This window comes from Giraffa tippelskirchi, chromosome X (assembly GCF_054371585.1).
Source record: "Giraffa tippelskirchi isolate mGirTip1 chromosome X, T2T-mGirTip1v1.2.pri, whole genome shotgun sequence".
Lineage (NCBI taxonomy): Eukaryota > Metazoa > Chordata > Mammalia > Artiodactyla > Giraffidae > Giraffa > Giraffa tippelskirchi.
The window spans coordinates 40,935,513-40,949,342 of record NC_137289.1 but is presented as its reverse complement, the minus strand read 5'-3'; the positions used below and the strand labels follow the sequence as shown (position 1 = coordinate 40,949,342).

The 13,830-nt window shown below is 54.5% G+C and overlaps 1 long non-coding RNA gene across 1 annotated transcript; it reads right to left on the bottom strand.

Moving 5' to 3' along the window:
* Positions 1-6,079: 6,079 nt before the first annotated feature.
* On the bottom strand, positions 6,080-9,847 carry LOC145536058 (uncharacterized). Its single transcript, XR_014075638.1, has 2 exons — positions 9,641-9,847; positions 6,080-6,387 (listed from the first exon to the last, which is right to left on the bottom strand). It is a non-coding gene; the product is annotated as an uncharacterized LOC145536058 (long non-coding RNA).
* Positions 9,848-13,830: the final 3,983 nt, after the last annotated feature.

The window sequence follows — 13,830 nt, the reverse complement described above, 5'->3', positions numbered from 1 at the left end:
ACAGCAGGCAGTATGTAAAAGCAAATTTGACATCCCGTATGTGGGAGTAAAAGCTACCGGTTTTTGCAGTAGTCATATACGGATGTGAGAGTAGGACCGCAAAGAAGGCAGAGCACCGAAGAACTGATGCTTTCAAACTGTGGTGCTAGAGAAGACTCTTGAGAGTCCCTTGGACTGCAAGGAGATCAAACCAGTCAATCCTAAAGGAAATCAGTCCTGAATATTCATAGGAAGGACTGATGCTGAAACCAAAGCTCCAATCCTTCGGCCACCTGATGTGAAGAGCCGACCCACTGGAAAAGACTGATACTGGGAAAGATTGAAGGCAAATGGAGAAGGGGACGACAGAGGGAGAGATGGTTGGATGGCATCACCAATTCAGTGGACAGCAGTTTGAGCAATCTCCAGGAGATGGTGAAGGACAGGGATTCCTGGCGTGCTGCAGTCCATGGGGTCACAAAGAGTCAGACACAACTCAGCAACTGAACAGCAACAACCACGGGAGAGTAAATGTTTCTTGTCAGATCTGCAGCTGGTATGCACAAATTGGTTGACAGCACTCTCCAACATAGATTGTCTCCAAGTCTGATTAAGTGTGTCACAAGGGCATGAATCAAAGTGATGTATTCGTTCCAGGATGGAATAGAATGTTACTTGGAACAGTCTGTAAAACGTACACCGAGTCTGTAATCCACTCAAGATTTCAAAGAATAAAACATTTACCTGAAATTTAAAGCCTCTTGGAAAGTTGTGTTCTATCTATGAAAACATTTCATAGATTTCTTTTCATAATCATTTTTCACAGTGATATAACACTTTCACTCCTCAGTTGCTGATGTTATTACCAAGATAAACTTGTCCTCATGGGTGTGGGAGATAAAGTTGACCCATTGTGATTGTTCTCTGGTCAAATGACTCTCGCAATTTCTAATTATGTTCTACATCCACAATATTTCTTGTTATACCCATCAAAGTCTACTTCTCAGATCTTCATGTACACCAAATAATAGATACCTGGTGAGTTCAGATTATATTAAACACTCTTTCCACAGCTCTTCCCATGTCGATTGAATCAGAACAAGGTGAAGCAGGGAGAAGAGTTGAAATTTTCAATGATTTCTAAGGCCTCTAAAAAAAACATTAGACAGAAACCCTAGCCTTTACTGGTCTATACGAAAGAATCACAATGTGCCTGTTTCATGAAATTGCAACAACTGACTAACTAGAGTTGCAACAAGTTGGAGTTATGCTTGGAATGATTTGAGTTGAAACAGTTTGGATGTGGCCATGTGAGGATATATATAGGATGATACATACTTAAGGAGGTATCAACAAGTATGAATCCATAAATTGATAAGGTATACTTTGTAAACAAAGATGAAACATTGAATTTGTTTTCACTATCTGACCCTTCCAGAATTTGCCATCATCTACTGACTCCCCTGGGGACTTGGTTTATTGCCACCAGATTAAAACTAGTTACATGAATCGTGGTTAGCTTTGTTCTCTTTGTTTGAAATTGTTTATGTTTCTCTCTCCTAGTATACTCTTATAAAGGCCACGATCTTTATCACTTATTTTGTCGATAAGGTTGTCTCTTGCATTTTCCACTGTGTAACCATCTTCCATGTATACAGATATTGATATGTCTATGTATATAGATATTTATGTTTCTATGTATCTAGGTATTTATGTATCTATATATCTATGCATATAGACATTTATATATCTATGTACCTAGACATTTATATCACTATCAATCTGGACGTTTATGTATCTATGTACCTAGACATTTATAATTAAGTACACTTATGTATACACAAATAGATGTTTTACCAGTGTAACAGGGCCTGATAAAAAGGGAACGCTCCTACAAAAAGAGTCAGACATGACTTGGCGACTGAACAACAACAACAAAATAGAAAATACATTCCGTTCACCTGCCACCAACAACACATAGTATGTCAGTGCCACTACAGTATAAAATAAAGGTTCGTTTAAAAAAAGAATGCTCAGGGGGACTTCCCTGCAGTTCAGTGGTTAAGATTCTATGCTGCCAATGCAGAGGGCGAAGGTTCGATCCTTGGGCAGGGAAATAAAGATCCCACGAGCCGCGTGGCATGGCCAATAAATACATAAAATTATTAAAATAAATACATAAGAATGTTCAGGAAGAACACACAAGCTTTGGGGTGTTTCTTCAGGTACATTCCATATTAAATTACAGTCCTGAGTTAAAACTCGAAAGTTTTCATTGCCAAGGTTATCACAACTGGGCATGCAAGAATCCTGCCGCCTTGTGGCCATTCCCTGAAATAGCAACCTTAAGAGTTTTGCTTATGAGTACCTCTTTGTTGTTCAGTCCCCAAGTCGTGACCCACACTCTGTGACCCCATGGACTGCAGCACGCCAGGCCTCCCTGTCCCTCATGATCTCCCGGAGTTTGCTCAAACTCACGTCCATTGAGTCGGTGGTGCCATCCACACAATCTCATCCTCTGTCGCTCCCTTCTCCTCTTCCCTTTACGACCCCTCACCCCATGGTGGATTTGGGGCTGACCTCGCACCTCACCCCATGGGGGAGCTGGGGCTGACCCCACATCACCCAGTGGTGGAGCTGGGGCTGACCCCACTACTAACCCCACAGTGGAGCTTGAGCTGACCCCACACCTGACCCCACGGTAGAGCTCGGGCTGACACCACACCTCACCCAACGGTTGAGCTGGTACTGATCCGACACCTGACCCCATGGGCCGGCTGGTTCTAACCCCACACCTCACCACACGGAGGAGCTGGGGCTGACACCACACGTCTCACCACGGATGAGCTGAGGCTCACCTCACACCTCACCTGTCGGTGGAGCTGGGCCCAACCCCACACCTCAAGCCAAGTGGATCTGGGGCTGATTCAACACACCATCCGACGGTGGACCTGGGGCTGACCCAACACCTCATATCATGGTGCAGCTGGGGCTGACCCCACACCTCACCCCTGGTGGGGCTGACCCAACACCTCACCCCACGGTGGATTTGGGGCTGACACCACACCTCATCCCACGGAAGAGTTGCAGACTGACCCCACACCTCACCCCATGGTGGAGCATGGGCTGACCCCACACCTCACCCCATTGTGGAATTGTGGCTGACACCACACCTAACCGCACGGTGGGGGCTTACCCACAACCTTAGCCCACAGTAGGGCTTACCCCACACCTCACACCATGGTGGACCTGGGGCTGATCCCATACCTCACCCCACGGAGGAGATGAGGCAGGAACCCACACCTCACCCAATGATGGAGTTGGAGCTGAATACACACCTCACCAATGGAGGGGTTGGGAAATGACCCCACATCTCACCCCATGGAGCAGTTGGGGGCTGTCCCCACACCTCACCCCATGATGAAGTTGGGACTGATCCAAAACCTCACCCCACGGAGGAGTTGGGGACTGAACCCACACCTCACCCCATGGTGGAGCTGGTGCTGACCTCACACCTCACCCCCAGTGGGGCTGACCCAACATCTCATCCCATGGTGCATTCGGGGCTGACACCACACCTCACTGCACGTGGAGTTGGGTGGACCCCTCACCTGACCCCAAGTGGATTTCCGCCTGATTTACACCTCACCCCACTTTGGGTTGGGGGCTGACCCCACACTTCACCCCAAATGGAATTGCTGGCTGTGGGTTGGGGCTGATCCCATAGCTCACACCACGGTGGAAATGGGCCTGACCCCACACTTTATCCCACGTGTGTTAGGGCTGACGACATACCTCAACCAACTGTGGAGCTTTGGCTGAACCCACAACTCACCCCAAGTGGAGTTGGATCTGACCCCACACCTCACCTCAAGGTGGACCTTGCGGTGATCCCACACCTCATCCCATGTAGAGTTGCACTAACCCCACACAACAACCCACGTGGAGTTGGCGGTTGATCCCACACCTCAGCCCACGGTGGACCTGGGTCTGATACCACATTTCAACCCAGGTGGAGATGGGGCTGACTCCGCAGCTCAACCCACATGGAGTTTTGGCTAATCCCACTCCTCTCCCCACGTGGAGCTGGGGGCTGAGCACACACCCCACCCCACAGAGGAGTTGGTCTGACCCCACACCTCACCACGTGGCGGGGTTGGGAGCTGACCCCACACCTCACCCAATGGTGGAGCTGGTGCTGACCCCACACCTCACCCCCAGTGGGGCTGACCCAAACATCACCCCACGGTGGATTTGGGGCTGACAACACACCTCATCCCATGGAAGAGTTGGGGACTGACCCCACACCTCAACCCACGGAGGACTTGTGAGTAGACCCCAGACCTCAGCCCACGGTGGAGCTGGGGCTGACCACACAACTCACTCCACAGTGGAGATAGGGCTGACCCCACACCTCACCCCACGGTAGAGATGGGCCTTACCCCACACCACACCCTACAGTGGAGTCGTGGATGACCACACACCTCACCCCATGGTGGACCTGGGGCTGACCCAACACCTCATCCCACGGTGGAATTAGGGCTGACACCACACCTCACCACTCGGAGGAGTTGGGGGCACACCCCACAACTCACACAATGGAGGAGTTTGGGGTAGACCCCAGACCTCACCCCTCTGTGGACCTGGGGCTGACCACACACCTCACCCCACAGTGGAGATGGATCTTACTCCATACCACACCCTACGGTGGCGTTTTGGCTGACCACACATCTCACCAGATGGTGGAGCAGGGGCTGACGGCACAGCTCACCCCATGGTGGAGCTGGTGCTCACCACACAACTCACCCCATGTGGAGTTGAGACTGACCCCACACCTCACCACACATACAGTTGGTGCTGACCCCACACCTCACCCCTCGTGGGGTTGTGTGAACCGACACCTCACCCCACGTGGAGCTGGAGCTGACCTCAATCTCACCCCATGGTGGAGTTAGGGGCTGACCCCAGACTTCACCCCACAGAACAGTTGGGCTGACGCCACACCTCACCCCATGGTGGAGCTGGGGCTGAACCCATACCTCACCCCACGTGGAGTTGGGGCTGATCCCACAGCTCACACCACAATGGAAATGGGCCTGACCCCACCCCTCATCCCACACGTGTTAGGGCTGACGACATACCTCACCCTACTGTGGAGCAAGCACTGACCCACAACTCACCCCAGGTGGAGTTGGATCTGACCCCACATCTCACCTCAAGGTGGACCTGGGGCTGATCCCACATCTCGCCCCACTGTGGAGCTGGGGCTGAACCCACTTCTCACCCCAAGTGGAGCTGGGGGTGAAGCCACTCCAAACCCCATGGTGCAGCTGGGGCTGACCTCAAACAACACCCCATGTGTAGTTGGGGGCTGACCCCTCACCTCACCCCATGGAGGAGTTGGGGGCTGACCCACACCTAAACCCTTGGTGGAGCTGGCAGTGACCCACACCTCACCTCCCTGGATTTCGGGGCTGAGGCCACACCTCACCCTCTGTGTTGAGCTGACCCCACACCTCCACTCAGTTCCACCTAGAGATGATCCTCTACATCCCTCAGGTAGAAAAATGGATGAACTTCACAATTACGTCTCAGAGAGCCTGAGTCTGAGCCTACATCTCACCTCAAGTGTAACAGTGCTTGTTCCCACACTTGAGCTCCTTGGCAGCTAGGAGTCATCCTACAACGCATCAGTGTTGGGTGGAGCTGAAGAAGATCCCAGGGTGGATCACACACATCACTTCGGTTTACACTGGAGTTTTTACCTGTCACCTCAGGTTAACATGCAGTTGATCTCCCACCTCACCTTGTGCAGAACTGCAATTGATCCCACCCCAGTCACCGCAGGACGTCTGTCTCAGCAGCTGACTGACAGGACATCCAAATGGGCTCATCCCTTATCATTGTTGTTCAGTCACTGAGTCATGTCTGACTCTCTGCGACCCCATGGACTGCAGCACACCAGCCTTCCCTGTCCCTTCACTATCTCTCGGAGTTTGCTAAAAACTCACGTCCATTCAGTCGGTGAGGCCATCCAACCATCTCTTCCTCTACCCCTTATCATTTGCTGGTTTAAGTGACAAATGAGGGGAGACTGACATTTTGTTACCGTGCCTGCCTCCCGAGACAGGCCTGGAGGTACCTGAGCAACACAGCTTTTATTTAAGGTGAGTCTGAAGGCAAAGCATGGGGGACGAGGGGCGAGGGCGGGGGTCCAGTGCTGGCGTGCAGGCTCCGCCTCTGCTCCCCATGCCTCCGTCTATGATTCTGTTCAGCCAGAAGGAGCCCCGCGAGCTATGTGAAGAGAAACAGCTGCTCCTCCTTGTCCTTGTCCATCAGCTCGTGCTTGGACTGCTCCTCGGTCTTCAGGGCAGGTGGCTGAGACTGGCACACTAGCCTCTTGCCCCGCTGAGGGGAGAGGACGCCGTGAGCCTGCACCCTGACCTCAAGGTGGGTACTGAACCCTAACCCTAACCGCAAACCCTAACCCAACCCCTAACCCCTAACCCTAACCCTTTCTAGGACCTTGACACCACCTCTGACGGCTTCGTGGCGTCTTTCCTCTCTAGGAACGGACGCCACCTCTCACTGATCCCAGACGTCTTTCCTCTCTAGGACTGGACGCCGCCTCTCACTGATCCCTGACGTTGTCCTCTCTAGGACAGGACGCCGCCTCTAACTGATCACAGACCTCATTCCTCTCTAGGACTGGACGCCACCTCTCACTGATCCCAGACGTCTTTCCTCTCTAGGACTGGACGCCGCCTCTCACTGATCCCAGACGTTGTCCTCTGTAGGACCTGACGCCGCCTCTCACTGATCCCAGAGGTCGTCCTCTCTAGGACTGGACTCCGCCTCTCAGAGCTCCATGATATCTTTCCTCTCTAGGACCAGACGCCGCCTCTCACTGATCCCAGACGTCTTTCCTCTCTAGGACTGGACGCCGCCTCTCACTGATCCGTGACGTCATCCTCTCTAGGAGCGGACGCCGCCTCTGACTGATCCCAGACGTCTTTCCTCTCTAGGACCTGTCGCCGCCTCTCACTGATCCGTGACGTCTTTCCTCTCTAGGACCTGTCGCTGCCTCTTACTGATCTGAGGTCGTCCCCTCTAGGACCGGACACTGCCTCTCATGGCTCCTTGACGACTTTCCGTGATATCTTTTGTCTCTAGGACCTGTTGCAGCCTGTCACTCACCCCTAACGTCTTCCTCTCTAGGCGGTGACGCTGCCTCTCACTTATCCCTCCGGTCTTCCTCTCTAGGAAGTGACGTTGCCTCTCACTGATCCCTGACGTCGTCCTCTCTAGGATTGGACGCCGCCTCTCACTGATCCCAGACGTCTTTCCTCTCTAGGACTGGACGCCGCCTCCCACTGATCCCAGACGTCTTTCCTCTCTAGGACTGGACGCCGCCTCTCACTGATCCCAGACGTCTTTCCTCTCTAGGACTGGACGCCACCTCTCACTGATCCGTGACGTCATCCTCTCTAGGACCGGACGCCGCCTCTCACTGATCCCTGAGGTCGTCCTCTCTAGGAACGGACGCCTCCTCTCACTGATCCCTGACGTCGTCCTCTCTAGGATGTGACACTGCCTCTCACGGCTCCGTGATGCTTTTCCTCTCTAGTACCCGTGCCCACCTTTCAATGATCCCTGACGTCGATCCTCTCTAAAACGTGACACCGCCTCTCACATATCCGTGATATCTTTCCTCTCTAGGACCGGACGCCGCCTCTCACAGCTCCGTGATATCTTTCCTCTCTAGGACCTGACGCCGCCTCTCACTGATACCTGAGGTCGTCGTCTCTAGGACCTGACGCCACCTCTCACTGGTCCCTGACGTCTTCCTCTCTAGGACGTGGGGCCGCCTCTCACTGATCGCTGTCGTATTGCTCTCTAGGACCTGAGGCCGCCACTTACTCATCCCTGACGTATTCCTCTCTAGGACAGGACGCCGCCTCTCACTGATCACAGACGTCATTCCTCTCTAGGACTGGACGCCGCCTCTCACTGATCCCAGACGTCTTTCCTCTCTAGGAATGGACGCCGCCTCTCACTGATCCCTGACGTTGTCCTCTCTAGGACCTGACGCCGCCTCTCACTGATCCCAGAGGTCGTCCTCTCTAGGACTGGACTCCGCCTCTAAGAGCTCCATGATATCTTTCCTCTCTAGGACATGATACCGCCTCTCACTGGTCCCTCACGTCTTCCTCTCTAGGACCTGACGCCGCCTCTTACTCATCCCTGACGTATTCCTCTCTAGGACATGATGCCGCTTCTCACTGATGCCAGACGTCTTTCCTCTCTAGGACCAGACGCCGCCTCTCACTGATCCCAGACGTCTTTCCTCTCTACGACTGGACGCCGCCTCTCACTGATCCGTGACGTCATCCTCTCTAGGAGCGGACGCCGCCTCTCACTGATCCCAGACGTCTTTCCTCTCTAGGACCTGTCGCCGCCTCTCACTGATCCGTGACGTCTTTCCTCTCTAGGACCTGTCGCTGCCTCTTACTGATCTGAGGTCGTCCTCTCTAGGACCGGACACTGCCTCTCATGGCTCCTTGACGACTTTCCGTGATATCTTTTGTCTCTAGGACCTGTTGCAGCCTGTCAGTCATCCCTAACGTCTTCCTCTCTAGGCGGTGACGCTGCCTCTCACTTATCCCTCCGGTCTTCCTCTCTAGGAAGTGACGTTGCCTCTCACTGATCCCTGACGTCGTCCTCTCTAGGACGGGACGCCGCCTCTCACTGATCCCAGACGTCTTTCTTCTCTAGGACTGGACGCCGCCTCTCACTGATCCCAGACGTCTTTCCTCTCTAGGACTGGACGCCGCCTCTCACTGATCCGTGACGTCATCCTCTCTAGGACTGGACGCCCCCTCTCACTGATCCCACACGTCTTTCCTCTCTAGGAGCGGGCGCCCCCTCTCACTGATCCCAGACGTCTTTCCTCTCTAGGACTGGACGCCGCCTCTCACTGATCCCAGACGTCTTTCCTCTCTAGGACTGGACGCCGCCTCTCACTTATCCCAGACGTCTTTCCTCTCTAGGACTGGACGCCACCTCTCACTGATCCGTGACGTCATCCTCTCTAGGACCGGACGACGCCTCTCAGTGATCCCAGACGTCTCTCCTCTCTAGGACTGGACGCCGCCTCTCACTGATCCCTGACGTTGTCCTCTCTAGGACAGGACGCCGCCTCTAACTGATCACAGACGTCTTTCCTCTCTAGGACTGGACGCCGCCTCTCACTGATCCCTGAGGTCGTCCTCTCTAGGAACGGACGCCTCCTCTCACTGATCCCTGACGTCGTCCTCTCTAGGATGTGACACGGCCTCTCACGGCTCCGTGATGCTTTTCCTCTCTAGTACCCGTGCCCACCTTTCAATGATCCCTGACGTCGATCCTCTCTAAAATGTGACACCGCCTCTCACATATCCGTGATATCTTTCCTCTCTAGGACCGGACGCCGCCTCTCACAGCTCCGTGATATCTTTCCTCTCTAGGACCTGACGCCGCCTCTCACTGATACCTGAGGTCGTCGTCTCTAGGACCTGACGCCACCTCTCACTGGTCCCTGACGTCTTCCTCTCTAGGACGTGGGGCCGCCTCTCACTGATCGCTGTCGTATTGCTCTCTAGGACCTGAGGCCGCCACTTACTCATCCCTGACGTATTCCTCTCTAGGACATGATGCCGCTTCTCACTGATCCCTGAGGTCTTCCTCTCCAGGCCGGGTCGCCGCCTCTTATGGCTCCGTAGCGTATTTCCTCCCTAGGACCGGACACCGCCTCTCACTGATTCCTGACGTCTTTCCTCTCTAGGAAGTCGTGCCGCTTCTCACTGATCCCTGACGTCTTTCCTCTCCAGTATTGGACACCGCCTCTGACGGCTCTGTGACGTCTTTCCGTGACGTCTCTCCTGTCTAGGACCTGTCGCCGCCTCTCACTGGTCCTTGAGGTCTTCCTCTCTAGGACTTGAGGCCGCCTCTCACTGATCCCTGACATCGTTCCTTTCTAGAACGTGACACCGCCTCTCACATCTCCGTGTTATCTTTCCTCTCTAGGACCTGACGCCGCCTCTCACTGATCCCAGAGGTCGTCCTCTCTAGGACCAGACTCCGCCTCTCAGAGCTCCATGAAATCTTTCATCTCTAGGACATGATGCCGCCTCTCAGTGGTCCCTCACGTCTTCCTCTCTAGGACCGGACGCCGCCTCTCACTGATCCCTGAGGTATTCCTCTCTAGGACCTGAGGCCACCTCTCACTGATCCCTGACATCGTTCCTCTCTAGAACGTGACACCGCCTCTCACATCTCCGTGCTATCTTTCCTCTCTAGGACATGACGCCGCCTCTCACTGATCCAGGAGGTCGTCCTCTCTAGGACGGGATGCCGCCTCTCACTGATCCCTGACGTATTCCTCTCTAGGACATGACGCCCCCTCTCACTGATCCCTGAGGTCGTCCTCTCTAGGACGGGACGCCGCCTCTCACTGATCCCTGACGTCGTCCTCTCTAGGATGTGACACCGCCTCTCACTGCTCCAGTCTTTCCTCTCCAGGACGGGACACCGCCTCTTATGGCTCCGTAGCGTGTTTCCTCCCTAGGACCGGATGCCGCCTCTCACTGATTTCTGACGTCTTTCCTCTCTAGGAAGTGATGCCGCCTCTCAGTGATCCCTGACGTCGTTCCACTCTAAAACGTGACGCCGCATCTCAGCGCTCCGTGATATCTTTCCTTTCTAGGCCCTGACGCCGCCTCTCACTGATCCCTGAGGTCGTCCTCTCTAGGACCGGACGCCACCTCTCACTGATCCCAGACGTCTGTCCTCTCTAGGACTGGACGTCGTCCTCTCTAGGACGTGACGCCACCTCTCACTGATCCCAGACGTCTTTCCTATCTAGGATGTGACAGCACCTCTCACGACTCCAGTCTTTCCTCTCCAGGCCCGGTCGCCGCCTCTTATGGCTCCGTAGCGTATTTCCTCCCTAGGACTGGACACCGCTTGTCACTGAGCCCTGACGTATTTCCTCTCCAGTATTGGACACCGCCTCTGACGGCTCTGTGAAGTCTTTCAGTGACGTCTCTCCTGTCTAGGACCTGTCGCCGCCTCTCATTGGTCCTTGAGGTCTTCCTCTCTAGGACTTGAGGCCGCCTCTCACTGATCCCTGACGTTGTTCCTCTCTAGAACGTGACACCGCCTCTCACATCTCCGTGCTATTTTTCCTCTCTAGGACATGACGCCGCCTCTCACTGATCCCTGAGGTCGTCCTCTCTAGAACGTGACGCCGCCTCTCACTGATCCCTGATGTCATTCCTCTCTAAAACGTGATGCCGCATCTCACATATCCGTGACATCTTTCCTCTCTAGGACGTGACGCCACCTCGCACTGATCCCAGACGTCTTTCCTCTCTAGGACTGGACGCCGCCTCTCACTGATCCCAGACGTCTTTCCTCTCTAGGACTGAACGCCGCCTCTCACTGATCCCTGACGTTGTCCTCTCTAGGACAGGACGCCGCCTCTCACTGATCACAGACGTCATTCCTCTCTAGGACTGGACGCCGCCTCTCACTGATCCCAGACGTCTTTCCTCTCTAGGAATGGACGCCGCCTCTCACTGATCCCTGACGTTGTCCTCTCTAGGACCTGACGCCGCCTCTCACTGATCCCAGAGGTCGTCCTGTCTAGGACCGGACTCCGCCTCTCAGCGCTCCATGATATCTTTCCTCTCTAGGACATGATACCGCCTCTCACTGGTCCCTCACGTCTTCCTCTCTAGGACCTGACGCCGCCTCTTACTCATCCCTGACGTATTCCTCTCTAGGACATGATGCTGCTTCTCACTGATGCCAGACGTCTTTCCTCTCTAGGACCAGACACCGCCTCTCACTGATCCCAGACGTCTTTCCTCTCTAGGACTGGACGCCGCCTCTCACTGATCCGTGACGTCATCCTCTCTAGGACTGGACGCCGCCTCTCACTGATCCGTGACGTCATCCTCTCTAGGACCGGACGCTGCTTCTCACTGATCCCAGACGTCTTTCCTCTCTAGGACTGGACGCCGCCTTTCACTGATCCCAGACGTCTTTCCTCTCTAGGACTGGACGCCGCCTCTCACTGATCCCAGACGTCTTTCCTCTCTGGGACTGGACGCCGCCTCTCACTGATCCCTGACGTCGTCCTCTCTAGGAACGGACGCCTCCTCTCACTGATCCCTGACGTCGTCCTCTCTAGGATGTGAAACTTCCTCTCACGGCTCCGTGGTGCTTTTCCTCTCTAGTACCCGTGCCCACCTTTCAGTGATCCCTGACGTCGATCCTCTCTAAAACGTGACACCGCCTCTCACATATCCGTGATATCTTTCCTCTCTAGGACCGGACACCGCCTCTCACAGCTCCGTGATATCTTTCCTCTCTAGGACATGACGCCGCTTCTCACTGATCCCTGAGGTCGTCCTCTCTAGGACGGGACGCTGCCTCTCACTGATCCGTGACGTCATCCTCTCTAGGAGCGGACGCCGCCTCTCACTGATCCCAGACGTCTTTCCTCTCTAGGACCTGTCGCCGCATCTCACTGATCCGTGACGTCTTTCCTCTCTAGGACCTGTCGCTGCCTCTTACTGATCTGAGGTCTTCCTCTCTAGGACCGGACACCGCCTCTCATGGCTCCTTGACGACTTTGCGTGATATCTTTTGTCTCTAGGACCTGTTGCAGCCTGTCAGTCATCCCTAACGTCTTCCTCTCTAGGCGGTGACGCTGCCTCTCACTTATCCCTCCGGTCTTCCTCTCTAGGAAGTGACGTTGCCTCTCACTGATCCCTGACGTCGTCCTCTCTAGGACTGGACGCCGCCTCTCACTGATCCCAGACGTCTTTCCTCTCTAGGACTGGACGCCGCCTCTCACTGATCCCAGACGTCTTTCCTCTCTAGGACTGGACGCCGCCTCTCACTGATCCCAGACGTCTTTCCTCTCTAGGACTGGACGCCGACTCTCACTGATCCGTGACGTCATCCTCTCTAGGACCGGACACTGCCTCTCACTGATCCCAGACGTCTTTCCTCTCTAGGAGCCGACACCGCCTCTCACTGATCCCAGACGTCTTTCCTCTCTAGGACCGGACGCCGCCTCTCACTGATCCCTGACGTTGTCCTCTCTAGGACAGGACGCCGCCTCTAACTGATCACAGACGTCTTTCCTCTCTAGGACTGGACGCCGCCTCTCACTGATCCCTGAGGTCGTCCTCTCTAGGAACGGACGCCTCCTCTCACTGATCCCTGACGTCGTCCTCTCTAGGATGTGACACCGCCTCTCACGGCTCCGTGATGCTTTTCCTCTGTAGTACCCGTGCCGACCTTTCAATGATCCCTGACGTCGATCCTCTCTAAAACGTGACACCGCCTCTCACATATCCGTGATATCTTTCCTCTCTAGGACCGGACGCCGCCTCTCACAGCTCCGTGATATCTTTCCTCTCTAGGACCTGAAGCCGCCTCTCACTGATACCTGAGGTTGTCCTCTCTAGGACCTGACGCCGCCTCTCACTGGTCTCTGACGTCTTCCTCTCTAGGACGTGGGGCCGCCTCTCACTGATCGCTGTCGTATTGCTCTCTAGGACCTGAGGCCGCCTCTTACTCATCCCTGACGTATTCCTCTCTAGGACATGACGCCGCTTCTCACTAATCCCTGAGGTCGTCCTCTCTAGGAAGGGACGCTGCCTCTCACTGATCCCAGACGTCTTTCCTCTCTAGGGCTGGACACCACCTGTCACTGCTCTAGTTTTTCCTCTCCAGGACGGGACGCCGCCTCTTATGGCTCCGTAGCGTATTTCCTCCCTAGGACCGGACACCGCC